This window comes from Macaca fascicularis, chromosome 2 (assembly GCF_037993035.2).
Source record: "Macaca fascicularis isolate 582-1 chromosome 2, T2T-MFA8v1.1".
Taxonomy (NCBI): Eukaryota; Metazoa; Chordata; class Mammalia; order Primates; family Cercopithecidae; genus Macaca; species Macaca fascicularis.
Genome location: NC_088376.1, coordinates 151,276,537 through 151,298,412, shown reverse-complemented (window position 1 = coordinate 151,298,412; position 21,876 = coordinate 151,276,537). Strand labels below are relative to the sequence as shown.

Here is a 21,876-nt window from a genome sequence, read left to right as displayed (position 1 = left end):
GGACGGGTGGGGGGTGGGGTGCTCCATCTCCGCATCAATGCAGTTGGTTGCCTCCCCGAAGCGAGGGTGCGTGAATCCAGACCCCGAGGGTCACAGGGCAAGCATTCCCCAGACCCCGACTCCGCACTACCCTGCTTCTCTTCCCCACCCCCACCCCGCCCCCACCACCGCTGCTGCCTCCAGGCGGAGAAATCCCGCCACCGCGTCCAGGGTCCCGAGCCGCGGGCGGGAGGTTGAGGCATCTCAGGAATTCGCTGGGAGCCACAAGGACGCGCTTTGGGAGGGAGGAAAAAGCTTTGGCAGGGCTGGAGGGCTGGGTCCAACCTGGCCCTGTCCCTGTCTCCCAACCCCGTGTGACCTTGGGCAGCCCCTCCTGCCATTACCACGTGGGGAAGAGACTGGTTCTCAGTCTTGGGGTGGAGGGAGCTCTCCCGGTCAGACCCCCAGGAGAGTTGGCTTAGGGAGCAGTCTTGGGGACCAGAACAGCCTTGGCGACCTCTGGACCCTGACCCATAGGGGGCAGGAGGCAGCAGGGGGATGAGGTGTAATGGGGGTTGTTGTTGGAAACCTGTCCCACCTGCCAGCTGAGGATGGGACACTCCTGGGCCAGGGTCTTAGAGTGTGGGACACCCCCCCTTACCTGCCGCTACAAAACCACCTGCCCTTGGGCTCTAAGCGGGCAGGGTGGGTTGGCAGAGGTGAGTCAAGTTTCTCCCCACCCCTAAGAGTCCTGGGGAACTTCCCCTCCCATGTTTCTGTCAGGCAGTTGTCACTTTAAATTGCCAAGCTCTCAACTGTCACAGCTGATCTGTTCCTGGAGTAAAGGGAGCAGAAAGGTGACAGTGGGTGTCCCTTCCCCCTGGCCCTGTCCAGGAGATGAGGCTCACAAGGACAGCAGTCGGCTCTGCCTGGTCAGCTTTGTGAGTGTTGCTCTGAGCATGCCCAGTGATCTGTGGTGGGAGGGACCTGTCCTGGACTGGGAGCAGGGGTCTGGTTGTGCACTTTGATGAGCCACTGTTCCATTTTGTGGTCAGGCTCCACTAGACACACTGGCCTATGCAGCCCCCTCTGAACAACTCTGAATTAAGGTGACACAGGAATTGGCTTTCTGGTCACCCTCCCCTGTTCCCAGTATGATGCCGAGCTCCTCATTACAGTTGGCAAGATGGCCAGGCTGCTGAAGCCATGTGCAATTAGAGCTCAGAAGCCAGGTTTAAGGGTAAAGAAGAGAAACTGCCTTAGCTGTGCCACCTCCTCCCACCCCCCACCCCCCACAGGAAAAGATAAACTAAGAGGTGACTTGGGGTGGCCACAATGCCCACGTCCCAGCCATTAAGCATCAGTGCTGAAGGGAGCATCCCGGAGCCATCCCACTGTGTTAGAGATGGAGAACTGAAGGCCAGAGAGAGGCAGGGATATGTCCAAGGTCACACAGCATATTCAGAGCCGAGGGGCCCTGTCCCCAGCCCTCCAGCAACCCAGTCATCCTGAGAGAGCTGCTTCCTGGGGAATGCTTAGAGGACTCGGTGTCCCCTCAGAGGTCTCTGCAGTGAAGGGACAAGGGAGGGGGCCTGTGCTCACCTCTGCAGGGGACTGTCTCCTGCACGGTTTGCAAACATTAGGTAATCTTGGGTCTTGTGACTGGAGTTGCCACTCTTTCAAGGCTGCTTAAAGGGCCATGGCAGCCCGCCCTTCCAGCCACTGCGCTGACCAACCTGCCCTGCCCTGCCTGTCCCATGCCTGCTGTCCCCATACCACCACCCTTGGTTTTAGTCATGCTCCCTTCCCCATTGTCCAGAGGGGAGTGCCGAGGCCACGCCAGAAGAACTGGGACCATTTGTGTCCCCAGCTTTCCTGCACACAGTTTCAGCCATTGGTATAGGGGGTGGACCTAAGCACCTAAGTGTCCCCAGCCAAGAACACAGCCATCCTTTGTTCTTGTAGGAAACTGCCCGTCTCTGGGCTGTGCAAGCTGGAGCTGCCTTTGTGCTGGTCAGGGAGTCTGAATCTGGCCTCTGGTAGGAGAGTTGGCCGGAGCCCTCATCACTCCCCCTGCCCCTCATAATTAGGTGGGTGGGGAGTGGGGGGCTGCTCATTCCTATCAGGAGGTGTTTCTCGAGTGCAAGAGGCTGGCAAAAGCCCATTCTGTTGATGAGGTCCATGTGGACTGGGGCCCCACGCACTGCCGTAGCTCGGACCAGCATTCATTACCACCATGCAGTGAGATGCAAACCTGCTTGTGGGAGCAGCATTTTCTGGAGCCCCCTACCTTTCCATTGGGCCCCGCCTTGCCCTGCCTTGGCTCCTGCGGGAATGAACATCCCACCCCTGCCACCTGGCAAACTCAATTCATCCTCCATCATCCTCATCCATGATACCTCTTTGGCAAAGCCTGCCCTGAGTCCCTGAATCTTCCCCGCGGGGATACCATTATCACTGAACGGAAGGGCGGTGTAAAGCGGGGTGCAGGTAGGGACTGACTTTAGACCCCTGGTCATACACCAGTCTTCCAGACTCCCTCTCACCGCCTGGCTCGGGGCTATTCAGTGGGGCCATCATAGCAAGCGTCAGCTTGGAAAAGCAGGAAGCAGGCTGCTAAATTCTCAGTGACTTAGAGAACTGTGACTCAGAGAACTGTGTATGTGGCTTTCTAACCCAGCAGGATTGCAGTGCAAACCCAATGAGCATTTTTTTCTAAGCATCTACTCCATGCTAGACCGGATCACAGGGGCTTTCACATGTATTTCCCATTTCATCTGCAAAACCACAAACCCATCATTCCCTTGTATGATGGTTCTCAAAGCATAATATTAAAACAGTGTCAATCCCACAGGCCAGCTGGAATGATGTAGGATGCAGCACCCTGTCGATTGTCCTTTCAGCGTTGCTCGGTTGCCCCAGAGCCCCAGCAGTTTACCAGTCTGTGTAACCAGACACCCTCAGGGTGGCATTCCTCTGGGAAGGGCTTCAGACTCAAGTGCACAGAGTCCAAGCTGACCCAAATAAATCCCTGCGTGCTGTGTGTGACAGCATAGAAAGCTGGCTGTGGGGGCTAATGACCTCTGTACACAAAGCTTGGGCCTTACCTGCTGTCTCTTTAGAAGGTAACCCTGGCCTGCGTCATGCCTTATCCGGTTGTGCTTACACAATTTCTTCTTCCAGACTGTGAACTCCCTGAGGGCAGAGTGGGGCCTGAGGCACTACTTCATCCCTAGTGCCAGGGGCTGATATAAGTTCTTGTTGTGCCTGACTGAGACTGAGCTGAATCCAAACAAGGAACAGGCTGCCTTAGAAGGCAGTGAGTTCCCCTCACCGAAGGTGTGCAGAGTGAGGCCAGGTGGAGGATTCACAAATTTCAGTTAGCTGAGATACCCTGCAGGACCATTTTAGCTCCGAGACTGCCAGAGCCAACGATTTATTTTTTGTTTTTTCAGTGATCCAAGGACTTGGTGGAAAGCTATCAGGATAGTAATACAGGTTTGTAACAATGCTAAAAGTGCCAATGTGTTTTAATAAAGCCAAGTGCCAGGGAGTATTATGGGAATATTTCATTATTCAGCTCAGCCAGATGCTGAACTAGGACCAGGTTTGGGGCTCATCCAAGTGGCCTGAGGGTTTGGTATAAAAGGAACCAGGAAAAAAATTGAGCGTCTTATGGCTAATCCTTGAACAGCAGCTGGGGTCTCTGTCTGTCACTCCAACTTAGGAGGCCTTTAGGTCAGAGAGCCGGACGCTTTATTACTCTGGACAAGTCCCTTCCCCTCCCTGAGCCAAAGCTTCCCCATCTTTATCATGGGGTACCTAATCCCTACCCACTTCCTTACTGGGGGCTGAGAGTTTGGAAGAGACTGGAACACACTTTAGAAGTCAGAACCAGCACTCAGGAGGGTTGAGGGCGGGTGAGGACAAGAGGGCCTAAATTCCACAGATCCTGGTAAGCTTAGGTGTATGGAGTGGCCCAGGGCCAGCCAGCCTTTTGGGGGCTTCAGAGTCATGGATGGGGTTCAGCCTTTCTGTGCTTCCAGTTCAGTGATCCTAGGGGTGCTTGAAGACAGCTGGGCTGGGTTCGAATCCCAGCTGTCAACTTCCTAGCTTTGTGCATGACCTTGGACAAGTCACTAGGCCTCCCTGTTTTCTCCTTGTTCAAATGGGGTGATGATGGTCCCCGCCTCCTAAGGCAGTTATGAAGATAATTCTGTGAAAGTGTGTCAGTATCATACAGTTGTTTTTTTGTTCTCTCCTTTGGACTATCACAGAAGCCACCAGGGATTTCTGGGATCTCAAAGTGCAAATAGAAGCATCAGCTCCATTCATTTACTCATTCAGCAAATATTTATGGAGCACCTACTGTGTGCCAGATTTTGCTTTTGGTGCTGGGGTTACCACTGAAGCAAAAGAGACTAAAAACCATGCCCTCTGGGAGCTTTTATTCTAGTGGCAAGAGACCCACAATACATAAGCAAACAGAATAATTTTGCAGTGCTAAATGCTAAAATCAGCCCATCTGCTCCAGTTGATGTTAAATGTGATTTGCAATGGAAGAACTCTTCCAAAGAGACCAGACAGGAGAGCCTTGGTTTGGGCTTTGCCAAACCTAGATTTTAGTCTTGGCCCTGCTGGCTTCTAACTTGCTTTGCAACATTGGGCAAGTTCCTTCCTGTCTCTGATCGTCAGTTCTTATTTGTGAAGTAAGAGAGCAAGATGAGCCCTTCCAGCTCGGATACCGCTGCCTGGTGGCTCTGCAGTCACAGCTTGGGGTCTGTGCCTTTCCCCACCCTTATCACATGTACCTTTCTGTTTTAAATGTGGTCACCTGTCACAGAGAAAGGTGCAAGGACAAACATGCATAGCTTAAAGAAAAGTAAGGAAGAATATGAGTGCGACCACTGCTTGGGTCAAGAGACTGAGCCTTGCCCAAAGCCCCAACGTGCCCCTCCCCAGTCTACTCCTCAGAGATTGTCGTCGTCCTGACTTTGTGCTAATAACATCCCTCTTGCCCTTCCTGTTGTACCACCTATAGAACAGCTTTTTACAATATAATTTCTTTTTTTTTTTTTTTTTTTTTTTTTTTTTTTTTGAGACGGAGTCTCACGCTGTTGCCCAGGCTGGAGTGCAGTGGCGCGATCTCGGCTCACTGCAAGCTCCGCCTCCCGGGTTCCCGCCATTCTCCTGCCTCAGCCTCCTGAGTAGCTGGGACTACAGGCGCCCGCCACCGCGCCCGGCTAATTTTTTGTATTTTTAGTAGAGACGGGGTTTCACTGTGGTCTCGATCTCCTGACCTTGTGATCCGCCCGCCTCGGCCTCCCAAAGTGCTGGGATTACAGGCTTGAGCCACCGCGCCCGGCCTACAATATAATTTCGTTTTTATTATTTTTTAGCTGAATATAAATAGGCTGTGGATGTTTGTTCAGGTCTGGCTCCTTTTGCTCAAAGTTGTATCTGCGAGATTCACCTATGCTATGAGTTGTTGTTCATTCTTTTATTTTTCTTTTATTTATTATTATTATTATTTTTTTTGAGATAGAGTCTCGCTCTATCGCCCAGGCTGGAGTTCAGAGGCACAATCTCAGCTCACAGCAACCTCCGCTTCCCAGGTTCAAGTAATTCTCCTGCCTCAGCCTCCCCAGTAGCTGGCATTACAGGTGCCCACCACCACGCCCAGCTAATTTTTGTATTTTTAGTAGAGATGGGGTTTTGCCATGTTGACCAAGCTAGTCTCAAACTCCTGACCTCAAGTGATCCGCCTGCCTCGGCTTCCCAAAGCACTGGAATTACAGCCACTGCGCCCTGCTGTCCTTTTAAATAAATAGTATTTCATTGTATCGACAGGCCACAGCTTATTTATGCAGTCTACTGTGATGGACTACATGGGTTGTTTTCAGTTTGGGGCTGTTACTCTTGAATCTGTGTCCCAGCACACATGGCATGAGCTGTCTCTAGGGCACATACTGGCTGTAAAGCAAGCACACAGCCTTGTCCCAACCCCGCCCTGGGCATTGTCAGTCTTTGTCGTTTTCACTCACCTGGTGGGTGGGTAATGGTTTCTTGCTGTGGTTTGAATTTGTATCTCCCCGATGAGGTTGGGGGTCTTTTGTTTGCCCTTTGGCTGTTTGGATTTCATCATTGGTGGAGTGCCTGTTCATGCCTTTCACCCATCTTGGGCTGTCTTTCTATTTCTTTATGATTTGGAGAGTTCTTTGGGTGCTCCAGTTTCTAATCCTTCGTCAGTTAATCCACATTGTAGATATCTTCTCCCTCCCTCCAGCCTGCCTTTTTCATTCTTTACAGGGTCTTGGGATAAACTTCTCAATTTCAGAGTTCTAATTCAAGTAGTCAACTTTCTCACTTTATTAACATTTTTCGTGTTTTGAGAAACTCATTCCTACCCTGTAGTCATGAAGATTCTCTTTATTCACCTTTCACATTAGGTCTTTAATCCGCCTGGAATAGATTTTCATCTATGGTCTCTTTCTCTGACACACATACATGTGTGGATATGCATGGCCCCATGTGCACACATATACCCATTCCCAGGTGGCCCGGCACCATTTGGTGAGAACTGTGTTCTTTTCCCTACCTGCACTGCCCCCAGCACGTACCATACCTCTCGATACAAGGCTGGCAGGGGCCCAACTGCAGGCTGTGGGCTGGGAGGTGGTAGGGACGGCCCGAGGGCGAGGCAGACAGCCCTCCCCACCCCCATCGGGACCAGCTGCTGCTCCTGCCAAACAGGTCCGTGAGGCTGCAGTGTCACGTGTCTGGCTGGCGCTGACTCGGGAGCTGGCGGATTAAGCAGGGGCTCAGGGTTTATGACCCGCACTGGCCGCAGCACCAGCTGGGGGAGGGCTGAGGGAGCTCATCTGTGTGGGCAGCAGAGGAGGCCTGAGAAGCCGGCCAGGCTGCGGCTGTTTGTCCACCCACAGCACTGGACCAAGGTAAGGGAAGGGTGGGATGGACCAGCCCTACTATTAGTGTCTCTAGCTGGAAAGTAAAATGTCCCCTCCCAAGCTCCTTCTATCTTGGTCTGTTGGGGCAGCTGAGATCTGGGAGATGCCACAGCCCACAGCAAGCCCCTACCGGGTCTTGGTCTCCTGTGGGGAGCACACATGAGCTCACATATGCGCACTGGCACCCTGCCCGCCCAGTTCCCGTCCCAGCTCCTCGTCCTCTTCAGTGCCTAGTATGTGCCCCTGGGTGGGAGGGTCACTGCCAGCTGTTAGCATGCCCCCTAGACCCTGGTGTCTTTCCCCAGGCAGTGCCCCATGCCTGGCCTGGCAGGATGCAGCCAGGAGAGGACGGACCTCCCACTCAGGTTCACCAGGCAGGGGAGAAGGGAAGGGAATGAGTGTGTGCTGAGCACCTCTGTGTATCAGATACCTCATCCAGGGCCATCATTACCCCTGCCTTCCAAGGTAGGAAAGATTCACCTGTTTCATAGATAAGGAAACTGAGGCTCACAGAGGGGCTGAGGATGGCCACCTGCATCTCAGTAGTCTGCCTGTGTGACCCCGAGGAAGCTGCAGGCTCTGCTCCTGGCCCCCGGGGAACTCTCAGTTGTTGTCTGGGAACTCTCAGTTGTCTGACGAGGCACATTCCCTCTGGCACAGGGCTGCTGCTACCTGGGGCTCCAGGGAACTCTAGGCCTCTGGGGGAAAAGTCAAGACAAAGAGCAGGATCCAGAGCCTCAGGTCCCAGCCCAGCCTGTGACGTAGCCCTCCCTGTAGCATGCCGTCAGCCTTGGCCAGCGGGTATGACTTGGACTCGGTGGTCCAGCCTGTGGCGACCTTGCTTCGTTTCCTCGTTTGTAGCATGGAAGATGTCAGTAATAGCATCTCCCTCCTCAGGTCACTCAGGCTGAAATGAGATGGTAAAGAAGGGCTTTAAAAACAGGTCCCAACAATGGCCAGGTGCGGTGGCTCACACCTGTAATCGCAGCGCTTTGGGAGGCCAAGGTGGGTGGATCATGAGGTCAGGAGATCGAGACCATCCTGTGAATGGTGAAACCCCACTTCTACTAAAAATTAAAAAAATTAGCCAGGCGTGATGGCGGGCGCCTGTAGTCCCAGCTACTCGGGAGGCTAAGGTGGGAGAATGGCGTGAACCCGGGAGGCAGAGCTTGCAGTGAGTCGAGATCGCACCACCTCACTTCAGCCTGGGTGAGAGAGCGAGACTCTGTCTCAAAACAAAAAAGAAACAAAACAAAACAAAATGGGCCAACAGGCAAAGCCCATGGGCACTCAGTCAACCCTAGCTTTCGTTTTTACAGAGAAGGTCAATGTCTGGGGTCCCTTCATCTTCTGAAATTCTGAGCTCCTGTCTCTTTCTTTTCTGCCTGGGCCATTTATGTATGGGTTTAAATCTATGAATTTAGTATTTGCTTAGGAAATACAGGCCCATGATGAAAATGTTAAACATTATAAAAGAATATGCAGTGGAGACTACGTATGTGCCCCACCCCCTCCCAGAACAAACATGGAAAGCATTTTTCGGGTATCTGGTCAGAAACATATAAACGTTTATCACCCTCCACCCCAGACATATTTGGGCAGTTTGGTGACCCCCCATCTAGTGACCCCCCCTGCCACCCGTCCTTTAAATTCACCCACTCTAGGCTGGGGAACCCAGGCTGCTGCCTCCCTCCAGAAGTCACACATATTTGTGGGTGCTGGCACCAGATTTTCCTTGTCAGCAGGGCTTAGGGAAGGCTGCAGCCTGGCACAGGGCAAACGGTGGGGGGGGGGGGTTGTTGAGCAGTAAAGAACGGTGTCTCTGTGCCCAGTGAAGGCCCGAGTTGGAGACCAGCTCCCCCACCCCCAGGATCCAGCAGATCTGGGTCTAGAGCAAGGGCGGGGCCTGGGGACCTGACTCAGGCCCAGCCTGGCTGCCAGCTGGCCATTGGGTGACCTTGAGCCAGCCCTGGCTTTCTCTGGGCTCCTGACTCAGTGTGGGAGCCCAGCGTGTGTGGCAGCCTCAGTGAGAGGGCCGAGGGTATGCCCCCTTGAAGACCCAAGCAAGCCATACCTCACTTAGCCCACTTGGGCTAAAACCTGTAATGTAGGGATGGGGTCTTGATTTCCTGAAAAATTTAACTACTTAAAAATGTAATTGCTTTAAAGTTTTAATGGTGCACTGGGAGGCAGCTGAAGGCAGTGCTAAGTCTGGCTAACATGTTCTCTCTTGATCTTGTGACTTCTGGACCTGTAAGTGACTTATCTTTGTTCAAGTAAATCTCGTAGGGGGCTGAGGGGTGGGGCTTTATCTTTCCCCAGGAAGGCAGCAGGTGGTTCCATGTGGCTACAGGTTGTGCATGCATGGCCCTTAGGCCTCCCAGCCCCCTGAAAGGAGGAGCAGCATTTACTTTTGGCCTTGGGAGGGTGGTAGGTACACAGTCACTGTCACCCTGTGTGGTAGAACTCCAGGCACTCCCAAATGTACAGATGTTCAGATTGTGCCCTGCACGAGGGCAGTTAGCAGAGGAACAGCGGCACTCTTGCTACCTAAGCCATGGTCCTTTGGGGCTGTATCCACCAGAAGAGGGCGCCTTTTACAAATTTACACAGGGGCCCTAGATGTGGATGGTGAAACTAGACTTGAGGATGCTCTCTAGCAAAGGCATGGGGTCTCCTCCCTATCTCCCTGTGGTCTTCCTGTGCTCAGGTGTCTAGAATCTCCCTCCAGGGACTCTGCTGGTAACCCCAGGGGAAAGGAAACTCCAGACACCTTCCCCGATCCATGTGAGCGACTTGAGTTAGACTCAGCCTGGTGAATTTCAGAGAGAACTGGACCATGGGCCTGGCCTTGGGGGCTGCAGGGTCAGGCCTGGCTCTCCATCTCAGTTCCAGTTTTTTCTGGCTCTCTATACCTTGGGTCAGGACAGCTCTGTGCAGACCATCTGTTTACCATGTTACTATCCCTCAGAACAAAGTATGAAAGGCCCTTATCTCTATGCCTGCCCCCTTGAAGGTGGGTGCTTTATTTTTAAAGACATGTGAATTTGGGGACAGGGACACACATGAGCTGGGCAAATTCATTTCATCCACAAATATTTCTCCAGCAGGTAGTTGTGCCAGGCGCCATGCTGGAGCTGGGCATAAGTGGGGTATGTCAGACAACCTTATTCTTATCCTCATGGAGCTGTCCAGAGAGGAGAGGGAAAAGGAAATTGTCCCCTGAACAGCATCACCCAGGTGCTGGGAGGAATTGCCCAGCGGGGCCTGTGAGGTCAACCTAGGCGTCCCTGAAGGAGCTGAGCCAAGAAGGTAGAATGGGGGCTGAGTGGGCTCCAGGGGCTGGCTCAGCACCCCCTCTGGGCACCCTGCTCAAGGCTGGGGCATCACTTCATCCTGGCCACTCTGTCTTGGGGCTGGGAAGGCCAGGCTGCAGTTCTCCAGCAGGGTGACAGGTGGTGGGTGGGCTGGACCTGCCAGGACCAACCCAGTGAGAGGTGGGGCTGGGGATGGCTTTGGTCAGGCCAGGAGTGAGCCATGCTTCCCCCTGCTCCTCACCCGCTCCCAAACCGGCACTCAGACTGCAGCTGTCACCATGCCACCTTTCCTCCCCTCCAAGGACTGCTCTACCAGCTGTGCCCTGAGCTGTCCTTTTAATCTGATCTAAATTTGCCACCGTGCCCAACCTGGGGAAGGTTGGGTGAAACCCCCCTTTGCAGAGGATGGGCCTTAGATGCTGGAGCACCCGAGTTCAGGTCTGGGTTATGCAGCTGCGGCCAGCGGAATGCCGGCCATAACGTCCCTGTCTCATAGGAGAGGCAGGTGCAAGTGAGTTACAGTGGGGAAGGCCTGCAGGAGCCCCCAGTGAGCCTTAGCACTCCTCACCCTCCATCTGACACACAAGCACCCAGAGAAGGCAGACAACTGCACCTTGCTAAAGATTGGTTACCATGGCCAGGGCCTCCCTCTGCAGCCTCAGAACAGGGGTACCTGGGCCAGCACCTTGCCACTGTCTCTTGCAAGCTGGGAACGTTTGGACTAGTGATTTCTCAAACAGCCTTGGTTTCCTCCAGTGCCTGGCACATGGCAGGCACACAGCACATGGGGGCTGATGCTGTTTTTTCAGGTCCCCTAAAGTGACCAACAACGGCCCCACCACAGGCAGGCAGCTCTTTCCTGTCAGTACTAGGGGCTGCAAGCTGTGGTGCTGAGCAGGGTCATGCAGCCTCAGCCACCAGGACTAGAAAGGGGACCCCCCAGTCAGTTCTGCCTATAGGACCCAGAGCGTGTTCCTCTCTCTCTCTTTCTAGAAGAGGGCTTAGACTTAAACACCCACAGGGGCCAGGCAAATGGCATGGGTGCTGGCATTGGTTGTGGCTAAGAACGTTTTTTTCTTTAATGGCAACATTTCTCAAAGTGTGGTCCAGGGAGTTCAAACCATTTAAATAACAACAACAACAACAACAAGCTGTTGTTTACCTTATCACCATCATTCTTGCACAAGTGTGCTGTAGAATATTCTAGAGGCTACCTGATATGTTGGCAGATAGACTGAGGCTTTTGCTATAAAGATGTCTCAAGGTTGGTGATGTCTTAATTTTAATTTTTTAATATGGTAAATGGTGATAGATATCACACCCATGAACAATTTTGGGATCCTCAGTCAAGAGTGTACAGGGAGCCTGACACCAAAAAGCTGGAGAACCACCGGCCTGTATTTTTTTTAAGCGTGTTTGATAAAATGCTAAAGGACAACTGATGGTGGGTTCCAATATGGGGGGCAAAAGAGAATGGGGGGGATTTTGGCAGAACAGTGCTTAACCTGCTAACAGGACACCACATTGACTCAGCACCAGTCCCAGGTGGGCAGGCAGGAACTCATGTGGGCCCCATGCCGCAGTGCATCCAGCTTTCACAAGCCCCAAATGCAGCTCAGGTCACACATAATCCATCTGGGGCCAGAGCTGTCTGGGGACCTCCAGTTGCAGCCTGTGACCTGGGGTCTCAGTGTCCCCATCTATGGAACAGGTAGCAGTGGCCCCTTGTGGGGTGCCAGGAGGCAAGTGCTCAGGGTGCAGATGGGGAAGAGGATGAGGGCTGGTTTCACCCGCTCCCACCCCCATGGCGGGCTCGAGGCTCACTAAGCTGCTGCAGAGGGGACAGGCAGTGGGAGGCAGGTCCTCCACAGCTGGCTCTTCCGGGTGTCCTTTGTCAGCCTGGCATTAGCATGTATATATGAGAGAGAGTTCACAGCTAATTCTGCAATCATACTTCACAATTCTCTATGATAAAGAATAATTTTAATGGTAATTTTTCATTCTAGCTTTGTGTGTATTTCTAACATGTTTATTTACATTTCAAAAGATACAAAAGGGTATATGGTGAAAAGTTCCCCCTGTTGTTTCTACTTGGGGAGTGGAAGGGAATGGGGGAATTGTGATGAAACCACTAGTCCCCCAGCAGCCGGTTCTCCTCCCCAGAGATGTCTCATGTTATTGGTTTCTTGTGTCCGATTCCAGACAGTTTCACGTATACATAAGCAAATGCCTAGAAATATACGTTATCCCCCCATTTTTAAACACAAATGTGGCAATACCATACACACAGTCTCACACCTCATATAGCTAACTTTATCAGTGACTCAACCCTATGAGGTAGATATTATTATCCTCATCTATAGGGAAGGAATTTGAAGTTCAGAGTTTCTGTGATTTGCCCAAAGCAACACAGCTAGGAAGTGGCAGAGCCAGGATTCAAACCCTGGCTCCCACTCCCCCTAAGCACAACCCTGCCAAGCCTCACCCCTCCACTGCCGTTGGAGTGGGTGCTGTGGGGCCTTGTTCATCCATCAGATGAGGCAAGCCTCCATCCTGCATCGATCTCTCAGGACACTTGGGTTGCAGTTGACAGAAACTCACCTGAACACTGCTTAGCGGAAAGGGGAATTGATTGGCTCCTCTCACCGAAGTGCAGAGGGAAGGAGTGTAATGGAGCAGGGTGCCTCCTGAGGGAGAGAGGCAGGATCGGCTAAGACAGCCATGGTTGTCACGGTGCTCCCAGTGCCCCTCCCAGGAAGGAGCATCCACACAGCCCTACTTGGGTCCCTGCAGGCAGGGCTGGACAGTGAGAGGCTCACCAGGTCCAAATGCCTGGAGGACCAGGCGAGGCCCAAAACGGGAGAGAACAGGAGGGCTCTTAGGAAGAGGAAAGGGCCTCAAGGAAGTGAGGAACACAGCAGAACACAGCTGAAGTCCCATCCCAGCCCCTCCTTCCTGACCTCCCCTCCCCGTGCATGGCAGGGCATTGAATGTGGAATTACCCTTAACCAGGGTAGTAATTACTGAAGATGTAGCTGGCATGTTGAACAAATTGTTGTGTGTTTGTAGTTACAAATCATGTTCCTAACACTCCAGGGGGTTCCAAACCTTGATATCTTTGCTATTAACCCATAAATTACAGTTATTTATGGAAATTGCTAGAGAAACAATTGTCTGTGGATTGTGTTGCATGAGGGATGCTCATCGTGGATCAACTCCAGGAGCCTGGAGTGGTCTGTCTGGGTCTCAAGGCTGAATACTTTTAGTTCGTGGGGTCAGGTTCTCACACCAGCCAAAGGCTGACTTGGCTCAGGGGCTCCTAGACTTTGTCCGGTGCATGGGCACACAGGTTGGATTCCCAGCTCTGTCACCACCAGCTGAGTAGCCTGGAGGTGAGTCATTTAACTCTTCTGTGCCTCTGTTTCCTGTGGACTAAGAGGGCCCACTTGAAGGGGTGGTGGGAGTATTACAGAAAATAACATGGGTGCAGCCCCTTACACCTGCCCTGTGAAGGTGCTGCTGGGCCCAAGCGCTTCTCCTTCTCTCTGCACAGCTCAGGAGGCACACAGTGAGGCAGCAGCCAAGTCTTGTTCCCAGGAAGAGTGGAACAGGACGTGGGGGCCCTGCCCCCCGCTGCATGCCCCAGGCACCAGGCTGAGTTCCCCCACCTCAGGTAGCCGGGAAATCATTTTTCACTTGAGTATGCTGTTTCTTGTTGTGCAAAATAATTTCTTAGATCCTTGTTACCCACCAAGCAGGGTTTCAGGAAGTATGAGATCCAGGCCGCGAAACAATTCCGGGTGAGGCACGGGCTCAGCTCTCGGTGACACAGAGCATAACACCTGGAACACGGGAGAGAGTTCTCCTTCCAGTGCTCTTTCCGCCCTTCTGATGACATCAGACAGGAGGGTCGGCATGCTGACAGACCTTTAACGTCTCTATCACCCACAAAGGCTTAATGCGATGTATTGATTATATAGGGAGTAATACAGTCACATGGTTCAACAGTTAAACATACAGAAGGGTACACAGTGAGCCGTGCGTCACGCCCTTCCACATCCGGTTCCCCTCCCCAGAGACAACCGCTGTCCAGGGACACCTTAGAGTGTGTGTGCGTACGTGCATGCGTGCGCATGTCCACCTTTTCTGTAACCCAAATCCAGCATTCTTCAGCTTACCTTTTTCATGCAGCGCTATGTCTGTATCTCGGTCCCTATCAGGATGTAAAAAAGCATGCTTCTGTTTTATTGGCGGCCTCCTGTCATGTGGATTCTCTGTGCTTGCTAATCTCTGTTCTAAACAAGACACAGCAAGCCTCAGGGATGGGGCTGATAACAGGATCAAAGCAGGAGTTTATAACAGCGTTTTGTTTTTGTTGATTTATTTTCATGGGAGAATTCAATTTACGCTTAGTGAGGCTGGCTTTGCACTTATGGACCAGATATAAAGTTTCCTTGATAGAATGAAGAGTGTTAAGTAATTGATATGTATACAGGTGCTATGTGGTTGTTGGGAAACTAAACCCAGGTCACTCCCACTCCTGCTTACACGCTCACAGGATGAAGTTTTTGCTCGGTCCACTGGCCTCATGCCTCACAGCGCACCCGTCCCCACACTTCATGCCCCACGTAGATGCAGAACTACAGGAATATTTTCCCAAGTTCACCAAGCCTTTGCCCTTGCCACTTCATGTACCCGCAATGCCTTTCTTCTGCTGGGCCACCCAGTGAATTCCCATTCATGCCGCAAATCCCAAGAGAGGCATCAACTCCTACAGGAAGCCTTCCCTACTCCACCAGGTAGCAGTCATTCCTGCCTGTCTACCAGGTTGCTCCTATTACTGCATTTAGTGGCTTCCTGTTATGGAAAAAAAAATTTTTTTTTTTTTTTTTTGAGACCGAGTCTCACTCTGTCGCCCAGGCTGGAGTGCAGTGGTGCAATCTCTGTTTACTGCAACCTCCACCTCCTGGTTTCAAGCGATTCTCCTGCCTCAGCCTCCCAAGTAGCTGGGATTACAGGTGCCACCCCACGCCTGGCTAATTTTTGTAGTTTTTTGTTTTTTCAGTAGAGATGGGGTTTCACCATATTGGCCAGGCTTATCTCGAACTCCTGACCATGTGATCTACCCACCTCAGCCTCCCAAAGTGCTGGGATTACAGGCGTCAGCCACCGAGCCTGGCCCTGTCCAAACATTCTTAAACTGCAGCAGGTATTACAATCATCTGGAGGGTGAGAATTTGCATTTCAAATGATTCCCAGCTGAGGCTGCTGCTGCTGCTGTTTCTAGGACCCCACTTTGAGGACAACTGTTGGAGTGCAAGGAACACAGGCTGAGTGTCGGCCTACTGGGCTGTAATCCCAGCTTCATCACACATGGGCTGTGTGTCTTAGGGCAAATTACTTACCTTCTCTAGGCTTCAAGGCGTCTGTGATAAATCAGAAAACAATCCGCACCTTGTAGAATTGCTGTCAGGATTACATGAACTCATGCAGGAATATGGCTGACGCCAATTGTGAATTACTTTCACTCCCCATACCCAACTGAGTTTCCTGAGGGTAGGGCCCACATCTGCAGCCTCTGAGATGCTTAGTGCCTAACACATAGTAGGTGGGAAGGTATGCTGGGAAGTTGTTGAGCACATTCAGGAATGCACACATTCTCAACGACAGATGTATTCAAACAGTGAATCACACGTCACACATGTCCTGCCTCCATTAATTCTGAATCAGTGGAGTTGGGTCAGGTCTTCCGTCCACTGGGACAAAAGAAGGTGTTTAAATCAATAACATAAAGAAGACTGCAAAAGGGAATATTTAACTCACTTAGGAGACACTGTTGATTTAGGAGCACTTAATGGCACCCATTTACAAAACAGGTGACCCCACCACTTATTATAAATGAACGTATCTATTCATTACAGCCGAGGCCCTGCACTCCCTTGGGAGCTGTTCTTTGGTGTGAACTCACTATGTAAAAGGCAGCAGATTGTCTCCCCAACAGCTACCAGGAATGCAGCCCCGGCCCTGCCACAGCGTCTAAGCTAGTGACATCCAGGTGAGATGTTCTGAAGGAGGGCAAGCCCTTGCAGCTTTCTGTTTATATTTTTTTCTAGATTCCCTCAGTTTCTCCACCCATTTTCATATGCAGATAAGCCCCAGTTTGGGTAAAGCTACCAGGAAAGAAACCCAAGTATATCAAGGATGGCCATTCATTTTGCCAAAGGGATGGCGCTTTTTTCCTTCCCCTTGAGACAAGATTTTACACTGTTGCCCAGGCTGGAGTGCAGTGGTGCAGTCATGGCTCACTGCAGCCTTGAACTCCTGGGCTCAGGTGATCCTCCCACCAACCTCCCTAGTAGATGGGACCACAGGCATGTGCCACCACACCCGGCTAATTTTTTATATTTTTAGTAGAGATGAGGTTTCGCCATGTTGCCCAGGCTAGTCTCTAACTCCTGGGCTCAAGCAATCTGCCTGCCTCAGCCTCCCAAAGTGCCGGGATTACAGGCGTGAGCCGCTGTGCCCAGCCTGATGCCTCCTTTTAAATAAAATCTTTAGCTGATGGGTTCCTTTAAATACTGGGCTCCCCTAGCACACTAGAGATGAGAATCAAGTGATATTGAAAAACCATTTTCAGCCCTTCCCGAATCTCTGTATGGTATAAAGAGGGGTGGGGTGCAGGGCATTGCTGAGATTGAGACAAGGATGAGCATGGAGAGAGGGAAAGAGACCTGCCTTAGTGCTGTGGGTGGTCCCTAAACCAGAGTGAATCTGGATCAACGTGATTTGCCTGTCCAGCAGACATTTATTGAGCACCTGCTATAGACCGGGCACCGTCTAGAGGCAGGGGATACAGTGGCAAATGAACAAAGTTGCAGAGCTACATTCTGGTGGAAGTGACAGTGAGTACACAAGTGATTAAGCCAGATAATGATGGACTGTGAGATGGGCTTTAAAACGAATTGATGAGACAGAGAGAATGTGGATGAAGGTTCAGGAAAGTCCCAAGGAAGAAGTGACAGAGCATGTGTGTATTGTCTTAGAGCTCTTCACGTATGAGGTCTGTCTCTCTCCCAGACTCTAGACCTGAGGGCGGGGCTTAGAAGCTGCAGAACCCAATTCTGCCCTGGTCCCAGGCTCCCGGGGGATCTGCAAGGGGCCCTGTAAGTGTTGGCTCCACCGGAGGATGTGCTTTCTTGAGTGAGGAATGGCGAGGCGCAGGCAGCCGGGGAAAAGGTGGGGAAAAGGCAAGGACCACTCCCCCACTGTGACCCCGCCTGGACTTGTGGGGTACGCTCAGCAGGGCACGCTCAGCAGGGCTGGCAGAGTCCCTCCTGAGGCGGCCACTGCTGCCCCCCTCCTGCTTTTCCCTAGTGTCACTCCCTTCCAGAGGGCCAGGGCAGACCCCAGGAGGAGAGTGCAGCAAAGGAAGTGGGGAGTGGTGTACGGTCTGGGAGTGGGGTTCAGGGAGCAGGCTGGGTGTAAGCAGAGCACCGCTGAGGCCCAGCACCAGATGGCTCACTGAATTCTTTTCGGCAACCTCAGAGACATGGATTATTATTCAGTTCTGTTTCACAGAGGAGGAAACTGAGGCTCAGAGAAGTGATGCCCAAGGCTATACAGCCAAGAAGGGAGCTGAGCCAGGAGTCTGCCTCTGCAGGCCCTTGGGGGGCAGATGCCAAGGTTGCTTTGGTTACTCACACATCAGCCAAGGCGGAGACTTTCTCCCTGCAGAGGTCTTCCTCCTGGGCCTTGAAGGTCAAATGGAATAGTGTTGTAAGAATGAACCTGGGACTCAGTCCTGGGTTCTCATCCCTCATTAGCGCTTTGCCCTTAAACAAATTCCTTAACCTTTCTGAGCCTTGGTTTCTTTTTCTGGATGGGCGGATAGTATAGTCCCTACCTTAGAGTTCCATTGTGAGCCTTAAATGAGATGACCTGTCGTGCATTTAGCACAGAACCTGCATTCAATAAGAACCTTGGATATGGGGGAAGAGGGACTGTGGAGCTTCATGGTTAAGTTCGTGATTTGGAGACCAAATGAACCTGGGCTCAAATCCCTGATTCAGCCAGGTACTAGCTGTGTGGCCTTACATAAGTTATTCAACCTCTCTGAGTCTGTGTATCTGTAAAATGGAAGGTTGTTGAGGATTAAGTGTGGGTGCTTCTGTAAAGTGCCTGGCCCAGACTGTGTGCCCTGTGAGAGGAGGCTGCAGGAAGAGGCAAGAAGAGGCAGAGAGTTGGGAAAGGAGGCTTAGGAAGACCAAACCACTTGCCCAAGATTCAAGATCATGCTCCAGAACGTGGAGCCTCCATAAGCCATGAGCATCCCTATTGTGGGACGCAGCCTATGGCTGGAAAGGGTGCTTATTCACTCAGCACACCTTGGCTCCTCTTGCACTTTGGCCCCTGTGGAAGGTGCCAGGGCCACAGTGAAGCAAGGGGAGGAACTTGCAGGCTCTGAAGGGCTGCTGTGTGCCCAGCCCTGGCTAGGCAGTCATGGGTATCATTGCCAAGCTTCACACTGAGCCTGCAAGGAGGGTGGCACCATCCCCACTTTGAGGCTGAAGATGCTGAGGCCCTGGGAAGCATAGTAACTGTGTGGGGTCACATGGCGGGGCTGGGATATCTGCTGGGCCTGCTGCCCACAGGCCTGCCTCTTCCATCTGGGGCACAGAGAGCTCACGGGCGACACCTGCAGGAGCCTGGAGCCCTGTTCCAGGAGCTGTGCCCCAGAGGTCTAAGCCCACCCAGCATAAGTGTCCGCACTCCCTGAGGGTGCTGCTGTGGCTCCCTGTGCCACCTACCAGGGAAGGAGGAATGAGTATGAAGGGCTGAAGTGGGGGCATTTTTGATTGTCGGCGGGGGCTGGCAGGCACCTGAATGAGAAGGGTGATGGCAGTGTGATGGGGGAAGTTTAGGGAAGAGTCCTCTACCGATGGAGGCAGCAGCTCAGTGGAATTTCCTCCTGAAGTTGTCTTGCCCCTTGAATCCTGCGGGAAAGCTGGCAAATGGCCATTTCCCTTCCACTCGAATAGAGACCCATAACTCAAGTAGCTGCCCTTCGGACACCACAGGACTGTTCCCTGCAGGCCCTGCCCCTGGATTTGGGACAAGCAGTCCAGCTCACCTAGCTGGGCTCTGCAGGGAGACCAGGAGGGATGGGGTGTGGCCACAAGAGCAGCCAGACTGATGAGGGATGTGACAAGCATATTCTCACCACCTTCTTTCATGTTTACAACAGACCAGCATTCCCTGTGTGGCAGGGATTGCACTGGTCACCGAGGACCTAGAATCATGGAGTGCTCTGGGGATCCAGGCTTGGAGGGCTTCTTGGAGGAGGTGACCATTCCTGGCTGTTTTGTGTGCTAAAGAAAACCCTCACCAACCACCAAGCACCCGTCATGTGCCAGGCTCCTCAGAGCCCTGGCAGAGCCACCTGTACCCATGCTGGGTTTCGTTTCTCCTTTCGTGGGATGCTGTGTCCTAGCTGTGTGGTTCTTTATTGCAGCCCCTCCCTCAGGGTCTTTCCCATGCATCCTCAGCCTGTGTGAGTCCGTTTGTCAACTAATGGCACCATAACAGCTGCGTCTAATTTTTATTCATCTAAAGACCACAAGAAAACAGAGCCTCCTGACACCTCAAACCACGATGGGTCTTAGGTCTTAGCAGTGCAGAAGGAGCTGGGGAAAGGAAGCCAGATAACCAGTTCTTGGATGTGTCCCAGTGTGACTTGGGGAAGTGCTCCCTGCTTCTGTGAGCCTCAGCTGCCTCATCTGAAAAATGGGTGGGCAGCACTGGGTCTTGGTGGCTCCTTCAGACTTTACCATTAAGGCCACTGTGTTTATTTAATTTTTGATTTTTGTGGGTGCACAGTAGGTGTATATATTTATGGGTCACAGGAGATATTTCAATATAGGCATGCAATGCCTAATAATCACATCAGGGTAAGTGGGGTAAGGCTGCTTTAAAATTAGTCATGGTTGGGGTCTTGGCCAACCCAAGTACCATTGTGGTTGGGATGAATTCCCCTAGGGCTATGGTAGCTGTCTGGAACCAGGCCAGTTACACAGCACAGTGGCAGTGTCTGGGCCCCACCACCAGGAAGGTGCATGGAGAGCAATGGTCCTTACCTTCAAGGTGCCCACAGTCTTAAGTAAGGGGTTCTTGCTCTGCCTGGGGGTAGAGGGATTAGGGGAGGCCTTAAAGAGAAAGAGACATTTGAACTGGGCTTTGAAGATTGAATAAGACATTGCCAATCAGATGGAGCAACAACCCAGGAAGTAGGAACAGGATAAACAAAGGCACTGGGGCCGGGAAGTGCAGGGTGCATTCTGGGAGTGGCTGTGTTGTAGGGATCACAGCTGGGAATGAGGCTGGAAAGACAGGCAGGAGCTAGATGACAATACAGGTGGTGCCTGAGCAGTTCAGTATCACGCAGGAAACCCGGGCCACAGACCTAGGTCAGGGTGGACAACCCTGCCTCACCTCCAGCAATCCCTAGTTCATTCCATTTACTTTGTTTAGTAAGATATGGCACGTCCCAAATTCACAAGTGGTTTCTGTGGAAAATGGTTGGAATTTTAAAGATAATTTGGCACTTGATAAGAACAGCTTTATTTATGTGGAAACATTTCTGTTCTGGGGGGATGGACTGGCTTCCCTGAGGTGCCACTCTACAGAGTGCTGTGTTCCATGCAGCTGTCTCTGGCTTTTTACTGCATCTAACAGTCATAGGAATAGGTTCTATTCCATATTTGGATGAGAATGGTGTGGTCTTAAAACTTATCCACCCAGGCTGGGTGCTGTATTGTCCAGGCTGGGTGCTGTATTGTCCAGGCTGGGTGCTGTATTGTCCAGGCTGGGTGCTGTATTGTCCAGGCGGGTGCTGTATTGTCCAGGCTGGGTGCTGTATTGTCCAGGCTGGGTACTGTATTGTCCAGGTGGGTGCTGTATTGTCCAGGCGGGTGCTGTATTGTCCAGGCGGGTGCTGTATTGTCCAGGCTGGGTGCTGTATTGTCCAGGTGGGTGCTGTATTGTCCAGGCTGGGTGCTGTATTGTCCAGGCTGGGTGCTGTATTGTCCAGGCGGGTGCTGTATTGTCCAGGTTGGGTGCTATATTGTCCAGGTGGGTGCTGTATTGTCCAGGCTGGGTGCTGTATTGTCCAGGTGGGTGCTGTATTGTCCAGGTGGGTGCTGTATTGTCCAGGCTGGGTGCTGTATTGTCCAGGCTGGGTGCTGTATTGTGGTGGCCAGTGTGGCATGAAGCCTCGGGTCAGTATCAGTGTTTATAGTTCCTGGGGCACATCCCTCCACCTCTCTGGACCTCAGTTTCCCTGTCTGTAAAATGAGGAATTGGGGCTGAGTGGCGGCCACAGAGCTCCCTCGCAGACCCAGCATGCTAACTGTGATGGGGAATGCTCATTTCGTAAGATGAATGGTAACATAGTGGTGGTGAACAGACAGTGAGCGGAAGCTCAAAATGTGCTACAGCACAACTCTTACTGATTTTTATGGTTGTCGGTAAGACACAACCTGCTTGAAAGATGAGGAACCTGAAGTAGCCCGAGAGGTGGCTTAAGTACCATCAAGCATTTGGGGTCTTTGTGGACT

General features: G+C 52.1%; 1 protein-coding gene across 25 annotated transcripts in view; it reads left to right on the top strand.

The window, feature by feature from the left end:
* Nucleotides 1-21,876, top strand: part of IQSEC1 (IQ motif and Sec7 domain ArfGEF 1) — a 388,374-nt gene that overhangs the window by 289,606 nt on the left and 76,892 nt on the right. For 2 of the 25 annotated variants that reach the window (XM_065539025.2, XM_074033020.1), the window contains exon 1: nt 6,838-6,935. The exons of the other annotated variants lie outside the window; for them this stretch is intronic. The gene's annotated coding sequence lies outside the window, so the exon portion shown is untranslated. Of the gene's footprint in view, nt 1-6,837; nt 6,936-21,876 lie in introns of those variants that run through there. 25 annotated transcript variants of the gene reach the window in all.